Source organism: Triticum dicoccoides, chromosome 5B (assembly GCF_002162155.2).
Source record: "Triticum dicoccoides isolate Atlit2015 ecotype Zavitan chromosome 5B, WEW_v2.0, whole genome shotgun sequence".
Taxonomy (NCBI): Eukaryota; Viridiplantae; Streptophyta; class Magnoliopsida; order Poales; family Poaceae; genus Triticum; species Triticum dicoccoides.
Window position 1 is genome coordinate 137,196,885 of NC_041389.1, and position 8,249 is coordinate 137,205,133.

An 8,249-nucleotide genomic window follows, 5' to 3' on the forward strand; every position below is an offset into this window, starting at 1 on the left:
CTCCCTTTCTCTTTTGTTTGGGAGCAGAGCTGAAAAAGATGGGAAATTCCAATGATTCTTCGTGCATTATTTCTATACTATCTTAGGGGCGTCCTTAACCCCGTATGCCTCTTCTTTTTAAAATTGCTTATTTCTTTCGCCTTCACTGTACACTTATTTATGTATTCCAGGGGGGGGGGGGTTTCGTGGTATGGCTGCTACAACCGGAGCCTCTTCTTCCTTTCTGGAGAGCTTAGGTGAAATAGATGCACTTTTACAAACAACAACAAGAACGCCCGAAAACCCGGATTTCGAAGATGATAATAGTTCTGTAAATCAAGAATTCCGCGAAGAGGGCCAGAGAGTCCGACTGGCAAAACTGCGGGAGTTAGAAAGACTAATTCTCCAGCAATATCAGAGTTTCATCCGAAAGAAATATCCTTGGATACCCGAGGGCAACATCCTTCTCCCGAGCATGAAGGGCGGGGTTGTCGAGAACGTAATGGACCAATTTGAATTTCATTCATATTCCAGTAGCGACTTGACTGATTGGATCAACCATTTACGCCATAATCCTAAAACTTTCTATTTTATTTTTAAGGATTATGTCGCGTGAGTGGAGCAATATACGCGTGAGTGGAGCAATATATTTAATCACCCGTGTAGTGATCCCAGTTCATGGAGATCACGAGGCCCACCAACCTACTACTTGTTGGTTTGGTGGGGAAAGAGGAGTGGGTATGAGGGCTTCTTTCACTGTTTCCCTAAGTTCAAAAGTGAATGTGGAAACGCTGTCTATGGTCTGGTTATAGCATCCCCTTTCTCAATTCCTTTCTGGTCAATAAGGATGGTTATAGCCAGCTTAGAAGGGAATTCTAAATGTAAGCAGTTGCTGGATGGTTTGCTCCAATGAAGAGGTACACCTAGGTAGGAGGGAGGGAGCTTTCCCACTTTGCAGACGAGTAGTTCTAGACTGACTGCTGAAAACATCGGTCTATGCCTCAAGGGGGCATTGTAAAATAATTTTTTTCAAAATTTTCTTGCATACACATGTTTTGCACATGTGGGTGACCATGTACAAGAAAATTTGGGTGATTTGGAGGTGGTGGAAAAATTCACGTTTTTTTTCAAAAAATGGCTTATGTTAGACCAAATGGTCCGTCCGGGAATGCGGGCATTTTTTCGACCACCTCCAAATCACCTCAGTTTTGGCACACATGATATCTTCCACAAACAAAACTAGGTTTCCAAGTTTTTGTATTTTTTTGAATTTATAATGCCCTCTAGACTGACTGCTGAAAATATCGGTCTATGCGTCAAGGGGACCTGCATGCAAGAGTCGGGGACCTGCATGCAAGAGTCGGGGACCTGCATGTGAATAGTGATTCATCAAGGCCTTGACAGCTACTGGCACAGCGGCTGCCGCCCGATTTGCATGCAGCGAAGATGAACGTGCATGGAGGTTTTTCAAAGATTTCCAAGCACACCCGAGTGGGCCCCGCTTATTTAAAAAATACGTCAGTCATTATTGCTCTGTAAATGAAGAATATGCATGATGATTATGAATATGCATGACAACCATAGTAAGGGTGAAGAATCATAGTGCCCAATTTGTCGAAATACATCATCATTCTTAAAGTTGGACATCACATGATACACACAGAAAGTGGAAACGAAAGATGTCGAACTAATACAGTAACATGGCAGTACAACCGCACTTCACTAAATTACTGTCACGATGAAATAGAATGTAAAGACCACGTCACACAAAGCTGAATGGCACACGACTTTCTCTGGCTCATCGTCGGTTCATGTTGTATGTAGATATCACAGTTCAGCCTCGAGATCCTACACAGAAGAATAGAATAAATCACATGGACATCAATTATGAGTAAAACACATGCAAAAAAAATATGAACATATTTCGTACCTCTAACAATTTAGCGCATTTACGTCGATTGTGACCTGGTTGCTTGCAATAGCCACAGATATTCTATGATCTTGACTTCTTTGTCTTTGCCTGCAGCCTTTTCTTCGGTGCACCTCGTCCTGGCACATGCACGGGATCCAGAACCTTATCAACTTTCTGCGAGTGCGGCATCAATGGGCCAAACCTAATGCTGTTATGCTGAGCATTAGTTGACTCCTTGCTGTCAGCTAGTTCAAAACTTGATTGCTTGCCATGATGTTGTGCTTGCAAAAGCATCTTTAGACGGTGATAGTCCTCATCAGAGTGGCATGCCTGGAAACTTGCGGCGTGACTACAATTCCGCAACTCGCGGTACCTCTGCAGGCTTAGCGAATAGTCATACATCTGGTTTTTTCTGGTAGGTGCGTATGCACATTTTGCATTCATAGTCCACCTAGTGGGAACGCAACAATCGGGCATAATTGTTTGTTTTAAAATCCCCAATATGTAAAAAATATGGGAACATGGTGTGCCTGCGCATTCCAGCTTACGGCAAGAACAACTCACCCTGTGCAAAAGACCTCCTTGCTCTTCAATGCGCACTCCAAACTTTTTATCCATTCTTTCCTGCTTGGACACAACATAAGTGGAATCTTCTGATCCATCTAGTATCTCTCTAATCTGACATTTGCTGACAGCATCTATGCTCCATAAGACCATCTTAAAGACCCTAGGTGTGAAAACTGTTGCGGCGTGTTTCTCAAGCGGCAAAGCATTTTCCTCTGTAAATGGAACGGACTGCAAGGCTTCGACGTCATGGAGAGCTTCGTTAATCCGTCGCGACGCAAGGCAACACTCATAGTGCTCTAGCATTTCAAACAACGACATCTTACCCTCAAGATGCGTACGTAGCATAGAGTTCAAGCTCTCACTCCTTTGATTGCTGCTCAATCCTAGGAAACAACGCCCCTCAAGATATGGAGCACACCACAACTTTCTCATCTGATACATCTGATGCAGCCAAGACTCCTCACTGGTTACTTTATTCCGTTGTAAGAATTGTATCCATTTTATCTCATGCTCTTCAATGGAAGAAGTATCATAAATGAAAGATCTGAATTCCTCCTTTACGTCGTCATCATGCAGATGGCGTACAATGTTCTGCTGAATGTGCCATATACATAGTCTATGGTTTGAGTCTGGCCAGACCACCCTTATTGCTCTCTGCATTGCAAGGTCCCCATCTGTGATCACAGATATCGGATGCTTCTGTGCCATGCAGTCAGAAAAGGTCCGCAACATCCACTCGTATGCCTGGCTTGTGTCATGAGAAATTATACCACAACCAAATAAAACAGTGCTGCGGTGGTGATTCAACCCGACAAAAGGCACGAATGGCAGATTGTATTTGTTGGTTCTGTATGTGCTATCAAAAACAATGACGTCTCCGAAAGCCTCGTAGTCAAGTTGCGATTGACTATCAGCCCAGAACAGTCCCTTCAGATGGCCATGCTCGTCTACCAAGTACTTGAAGAAAAAATCCACATCTCGCTCTCGCCTCGCCATCATGTGCATGATCACCGTTTTAGCATCACCGGCACTGATTGTCTCCTGCTTATTAGCATGGCAGAAATTGTAAATGTCCCTCTTTATGCATCCAACCTTATCAAATCCACCGTATTGAAAGCACAAAATATCCATAATACGGTATTTACGGATCCCACATTTTTCCATGTCCGCAATGTACGCTTTCTGCTCATCGCTAATTCGTCTGTGCGAACGCAGCAGACAAGAAAGATCCCGTGGGGCTAGAGGATGGCTGTGCTCATCGATGAAATCCTTGACAAACCACCGATCGGTTTCCTCCTGTCTCGTAATGACCAATTTAGCACTACACCCAACACGAGTTAAACTTCGTGGCCTCCTCTTTCTATCTTCCATCTTTCTTTTCATGTGCTTATCTTCGCGAAACCCTTGACGACTACACACAATTTTCCTTAAAATTATGTATTTGTTGGATCCATCCCACTCAACATAGCTTTTCCTCACACTAAAACCTTTTTCAAGAGCATATTTGTTGTAGAATTCATAGCCTTCAGCCTCACTATCAAACATCTTGCTGACAACATTTACATACTTGAACATACTCTCATCACTTGCATACGCCATGTCTTCCTGCATATGACATGTGAGGGAAACCAATCATCAACATCTTTCTGTTTATCAATGTTGCAGGTGTAAAATAGCTCATAGGCAAAGACAAGTGCATGGAAAAGACTTTGCTGGTTTGACATGTGAGGGAAACCAATCATCAACGTCCAACAAGTAGTATCATATCTTCCTTTAAACTATATTTCATGCGCTATGCAAACCTAAAGTGATGATGACTTTAATAAACTAAATTAAGTGAACTATGGAACCAGTATCTCATTTCCTTTAGTATATCTCATCTCAAACGTCAACATCTTACTTAAACAAACATGATGCGATTAGCTCAAGAGAAACTATGCCACGATGAAGCTTTCCATTCGTTGTTCTAGTCAGTACCCGGATCTTGTGGGGTTGAGGTTGTACTGCATGCACGGTGGAGGGGCGCAACGGCCAAGAGAACGAGCAGAACGCCAAGCCGAATTCATACCTTAAGGATGGTACGCGCGAAGAGATGGGATCGCCCGCCGCGGTCGCCGCGGATTCAGCCGGCGCAGATCCGGCCTTCTTCTTCTTCGGTGACGGCGTGGGGGGCTGGGGTTGGTTGGGTGGAGGACGAGGACGATGAATTTATTCCTCTCGCCGGGCAGGTCGAGGACGGAGAAGGTCAGGAGCGGCGAGCGGCGACGAATAGATCGGAGGAGGATTCTGAACTGGATCGAGTAGACATGGATCTGGTCCTCAGATGATCGGTTCAAGAAAAGATATTTCCCCCTGGACCATTATGCCCTTATCGCAATTAACATATTAAATTTAATCAATTAAAATTCCCCGCAAGATCTGACGGCTAATAAAAATCAGACGTGATCAGACATGTAAGTACTGCTAAGTACTCAGAGTACTAACCCAATCACCGTAAAACAGCTCTATTATATAATGTGTTTGTTACTGCTTCAAATGTAATACTACCCACAGTTTTATCTTTGTGCTTCAAATGTAATGCTGACCACAGTTTTATCTTATAAATTATAATGCTGGTTTGCTTGTTTGGCGCCACTTACTGATCAGTCATAAAAAAATTGAACACATTGGTGCACTATTGATTGATTCGGAACATGAATTCAATTGAATTTAATGATTCTATTATAATCAGAAATTGGAGTTATTTTCTCACACAGTTCCTTTAAGAAGTATAGAGACAATTTAATGGTTGCCATCTGTGGCTTGTTCCATTGTTAAACAAAAGGTGGCTTGTTGATTTTGTCCCTCGACGAAAGATTAAGATGCATGCTCTTTTTTTAACTGCGTCCTTTCTTCTGGACAGAAATGTGGGATAACCAATGATACATGTTCGTGGGCAGGTCTCAAGTATTTTGACTGTGAAGATCCTTGTTGTACTCAAAATGGTCAGCAAAACTTAATTCAGGGAAGGATACAGACTGGCCAAGAACAAATGGAGAGTTTGATGACGTAAATTCTATGAAATGATGACTAAGGGTTTATAAGTACAAAAAAAAAATCCCATGGTCACGTAGAAATACTAGGAATGCTTAAAATCTCTGAAGGAAAGTGTTAGCAGGATATGACTTTGTGGATGTGTCTTTTTTCCCCTAGCAATATAGTTATATGATATACATGGATAAGTACCCCAAATCTGAAGAGTAAAGATAGATGACGAGAGTATTCACGACATTATGTTTTCCAGATCAAAATTCACTTAATCATAATCTTACTAGGCTGCACTTGAGATGTGCGCATGAATCTCATTCCTACAGCATAAATAGGAACACATATTCAGTTATTCAGGTCCATGGGAACTTGAACCTACTTTGTTTATGTTGTGGTTATATGAAAAGGAAGGCAAATGATTCTCATGGTCCACATCTCCAGTGAGCCCGGTATTAGAAATATAGAAAACTGCATTCAGAAGTTTCAAAAAAATGTGAAAAAAAATCCACATATAGGTACGTGTAAAAATTCACCAAGAGAATTTGTCATATGTGCTATCTGAAGATTGGGAGGGAGATTGTTGTGATATTAGCAAATACGTACATCTCAGTTTAGTAATGTCACTCTTTCCTGATAATAGCCAGTGTGAACTGGCATAGTTTAAGATTGGGAGGCAGATTGTTTTGATATTAGCAAATACAGTACATGACAGTTTAGTAACGTCGCTCTTTCCTGATAATAGCCAGAAGTAACAACAAATAGTTGATAGATTGAACTTGCATTGTCTCTACCATTCTGGTTAGGTTCTCTTTAGAAAACTCTAGTGTGAGATGAGATCAGAGCGGGACCACGTAGCCAGTTATATGGGCCAGGGCTATCTTTAATAACTGTTATTGTTGGAAATATGAGCAATTTATCGACTGATTTTATTAACAGAAATAGTAGATAAAACATGACTAAAATAGCAAATATAAAGCAAGTCATGCAATCTGACAGAGAGAAGGTAAACATCGTCTGCATATATGAACTTAAGGTAAACACATCTAGAACAGTCACTAGATAAAGTTGCTTATACGACATAGAACCTAACATACGTAGGACAGAAACTAGAGCCCAAAACTATAGCAGAACTTCTAACAGAAAGGAGAAGAACACGTACGACACAGCAGTAGCAGAGGCGCTGGACTTGGGGTCGGTGTCCTCGCCTGCCATGTCGTCGAGGAGGTCGTGGACGACGGGGAAGAAGTCGTCGTCGGGGAAGTAGTCATCGGCGACCGGATCGTCTGTGATGAAGCAGCCAGTAGTCGCGCAGAGCGCTCCCCAAAAACCTTATCACCCTTCTCCCGTACAGGACTCAAAGAGTGCGGTTTCGGAGGCCTACTATCCCAACCTGCTGTGCACGCCGCAAGACGGGATGGAGAAGATCGTAGCAGCAACGCAGTGCTCAGGAACCGGTGGCGAGAGGAAGAAGTAGTTCTGGTGCGTCTTGCTGAGAGGAGCGACCTCCCTTTTATAGGCGCAAGAGAAGAAGGCGAGAGGGCAGCGCCGGGAGCTGAAGGGACCGAGGGAGATGAAACGAACAGACAGCAGCCAAAGGGTGCAGCGTTCGCATTTAATCTCCACTACAGCAAAAACTTTCCATCTCCCGAGTGACCTTTCGTATACCCGTAGTGCGTGGCAAAAATTTAGACATCGGCTCGGCTCATTCCCGCAACCCGCGGCGCGTCGTGACGAGGCGGGCGGCGGAGGAGGAGGGCGCGTGGATGTCCCTCTTGTTCTCATGCTCATACAAGTGGGGAAGGAGCCTCCCTTATAAAGAGGTCCAACTCCCTCTAAACTAGCAATGTGGGACTAAACTTTAGTTCCACCTCTTGCCTTGCACAAATGGGCTGCGTGGGCCTCTAGGATTTATTAGGAATTTCTGAAACTGCTGCTGGGCTAGGCCCAAAATGGACAAAATTCCAGCAATCCCCCACCAGATCCCAGAGGCACACAAAATTTGCCTTTGGTTCCAAAACACTGTTTTATATACCGGTACTGCAGTGGAGACTGTTAATTTGAACTTCCACCTAGAACTCTGTGCTACACTAGTAAGCAACTTGAACAGTGGACTGGGCCTTGAACTGCAAGTTTTCTGCGAATCTAGCTTCACATAAAGCCTTGACCGATATGTGGCTACCGTGGGTCTTCCCCGCGGGTGGAGCTTATGCGTCATACTCCGTGACCTTTCATGAGTTTACTAGAGAGAACCCTACTCTCATAGATTGCGACGTTTGACAATCAGACTCATATAGGTGTGTTCTTCAAAAGATGTTCTGCAGGACAACATCTTTGCTTCAAAGAGCCACTTAGAACACATTAAGATATACATCAACCTGCCATGCAGATTAGGAGAGTATTGCATCTTCATGGAGTGGTATTTTTAATAGTAAGGATACTCTCCTCCCAGTTGACCAACAGCTTGTCTTCCACATCTAATTCACGGGATCTCCGATCACAAAGAATAGGTTACCACTATGAACAACTCATATTGTGGGTCTCATACCCATCTCCCTCGATGCATTATCTATCACATTACGTGATAGACCCTTAGTGAAAGGATCTGCCAGATTTTTAGACGTTTGGATATAATCCAATGCAATAACTCCGGAGTTTCTCATTTTTCTGACAGACTTTAACCTTCTCTGAACGTGTCTTGATGACTTCATGTTATCCTTAGAGCTGTTCACTTTCGTGATCACAGTTTGATTGTCACAGTTCATAA